The sequence below is a fragment of the Rhinolophus hipposideros genome (genome assembly GCF_964194185.1).
Source record: "Rhinolophus hipposideros genome assembly, chromosome: 9".
NCBI lineage: Eukaryota > Metazoa > Chordata > Mammalia > Chiroptera > Rhinolophidae > Rhinolophus > Rhinolophus hipposideros.
Window position 1 is genome coordinate 81,757,741 of NC_138055.1, and position 2,962 is coordinate 81,760,702.

A 2,962-nucleotide genomic window follows, 5' to 3' on the forward strand; every position below is an offset into this window, starting at 1 on the left:
TTCAAATTCAATCTTCATGGAGCTGCCTATATTCAATATCTAAAAACAAAACTTCTAAATGTCTCACTGCCTACAAGAAAAACCAAGTTTAAACTTCTTAAGCTGATCCACAAACCCTCCATGATTTGACCCATCTCTCAAAATTAACTCTGGTTTCCTTTCGCCGCTGCAGCCACAGCCATGAGTCTTTTCAGGCTTCAGAAGAGGCTTGTCTCTTGGGTCCTCTGTTGAGGCCGATGACATGGCCAATGGCGACTCCTGTCAGCAGATTCAGAAGCTGATCAAAGACGGAGTGATCAGCTTCAGTCACTCCGGAAACCTGTGACTGTCCATTCTTGAGCGCAATGCCAGAAAAACAACTTGCCCTGCAGGAAGGGCAGGCATATGGACACAGCTAAAGGTTACTGCCAGTTCTGGAACACCTAAGAAGGTAACCTGGAGTAGAAGGATGAGAACTCTTCGCTGACATGCTCCCAGATGATACCATGATTCACGAGATGATACCGTGAATCTAAGGAGATTGACCACCACGTGTATCACAGCCTGAACCTGAGAGTGAAGGGTAATTTGTTCAGAAACAAGCCCATTCTCACAGAACACATCCACAAGCTGAAGGCAGACTAGGCTCCAAAAAGCTTCCTGCTGACCAGGTGGAGTCCCACAGGTCTAAGACCAAGGAAGCACGCAAGCACCACGAAGAGTGGCTCCAGGCCAAGAAGGAGGAAATCATCAAGGCTCTGTCCAAGGAAGAAGAGATCAAGAAACAAAGCTCCACCTCTGTTACCTCTACATAGTGGCCTATACTGAAACTCACTCTTCTAGCCATTCTCCAGGACACAGATCGATCTTTCAATAAAATAGCCTTCAGCCGCCTACCTCTCTGCTGCTTCCAAAGTTTCTGGCTGTTTGGTGGGTCTTCCCTGTGTAGAGGGCCAGTACCGACCACCCCGAGAACGGAGATGCAGGCCGTTTCCAGGGTGCCTGTTTCATTTCTTCTTTGGCTCCTGGCCTCCGGTGAGGATCATGACCCCTCCCGTCCACGGAAAAGATGGTTTCTTTACCTTGTTTTAGTGGGGTGCAGGGCCCACTTTGAAAGGAAAGAGGAATGGCTTCTACCAAAGCCCCCAAAATACTGGGCTTCACAACTGCCTGCTATAGCATAGCATGAGTGGCACTTCCGAAGAGGTCTCAAATGTCGTTTGGGAACCAGGAGTTGTGGCATGAGTTGTGACATCGTCTTAAAAACAACAGAAAATAGTATGCTTACACTTCTCAGCTGGGCACTGAGGTCCAGGAGAGTAGGGGTTTCAACGAGCACCAGTCAAGAAGCTATGATACCGGGACTTCATTGGCTGACTCTACTATCTAAGCTGTCTCTAAACTTTATAGACGGATAACTGAAGCTGTGATTTTGAGCATCCCAGTTTCTACAATGTTTAGGTTTCTTTGGTTTATATCTATCACATAAAGGTACAAAGAAAAAGGCTTTCGTCAGAAATTGGAATAAAGGCATATAACAGGAAAAAGAAAAGCTAACTCTCAAGCCTCTAGCTAATTCCATTACTGATGCTTTATGATCACATAACACCAAACTGCTTATATAATAGTTTCCTTCATTCACCATGATGTTTCTCACTCTGTGATTTTAGCCAGTCTGTGCTCTCAGCCTGTAATACCTTCTACATTTGCGCCACCCTTTTGTCCAGGTAAGTCCTACTGATTTTTCAGCTTTGCTCACGTCACTTCATTTACTCATTCATTCATCCAATAAGTAACGATTGAACATCCACTCTAAGATAGAGACTAAGCTATTGTGATCAAATAAATTTAAACAGTCCCTGTTTTCATAGTGCATACACTGCCATTGGGGTATAGGCAATTAAACAAATGATTTAAAAGAAAATAGTGGTAAGTGCAATGACTAGAGGCCTGGTGTACCTACAAGAGACACTTAACCAAAGTCACAAGCTTTCTGGAGGAACTGACATCCAAGTCAAGACTCAAAGCATGAGTAAGTCATCCCAGTAAGAGGGAGTGTGGGAGGGGAAGGGATTCCAGACTAAAGGAATAGCATGATAACATACAAATATACCTGCGTTAGAAAGAACGTGGTTCCTCTGAAGAACTCAAAATAGTTCAATTTAACTAGAGCAGGGAGTGCTCAGGGCAGTATAGGATCTCTCCCCGAGGTAATGAAGAGCTATTGAAGGTTAAGATTAGATTTTTGCTTGACAATATCTTCCCCAACTGGCTTGATTGGAGGAGGGACTAACAAGAAGACAGGAAACCAGGAGGGAGTCCAGGGCAGTAACCTAGATAAGAGATGATGGTGACAGGTGTTATGTAGAGGCAACAGAGATCAAGAGAGATGGACAGATTTGAGTCAAGATGCCACCTACAGGCATTTGGTGATGAATCAGCTATTGGGGATGAGGGAGGGTGATGGTCATGTTTCTGACTTGGGCAACAGGGTGGATGTTCGTGCCTGTCACTGTCAGTGAGAACAGGGGTGGAGAAGTGGTTTCGTGGGGAAAGATAATTGTTGCAAATGGCTTCTTCAATAGCCAGTAATTTACAGAGATTATTTCAGTTCTTCCTCGCCCACCTGTATGATTCAACTGCATTAAGCAAGAATAGAAGCCCATTTACCAAGTATACCAAGGTAAGAATGAAAAACATAGAAATGGCACAAGTCACTTATTACCTCAATTATCTGCCTCTGGTCCCAAGGTAGAAGATTCTCATGATCTGGGATTTTTTACTCAATCTAGGCAAGGATGACAGACTATGATGGTAAGGACTATTTCCTCTTGTTCTTCGGTCTGACGATTGAGCTCTTCCTCCAGATATTTGCATGGCCTACTCCCATCCTCTCTTCATTCAGGGCTCTACTTAAATATCATCTGATTAGAGGGGACGTACTGACCACCCTTAATAAAAACAAAAATCTCCCACCCACATT

At 44.3% G+C, this 2,962-nt stretch overlaps 1 pseudogene across 1 annotated transcript; it reads left to right on the plus strand.

Moving 5' to 3' along the window:
- Positions 1-241: 241 nt before the first annotated feature.
- LOC308501937 (large ribosomal subunit protein eL19-like) lies at positions 242-794 on the plus strand (annotated as a pseudogene). Its single transcript has one exon. The product of its transcript is annotated as a large ribosomal subunit protein eL19-like (transcript).
- The last annotated feature ends 2,168 nt before the right edge of the window (positions 795-2,962 follow it).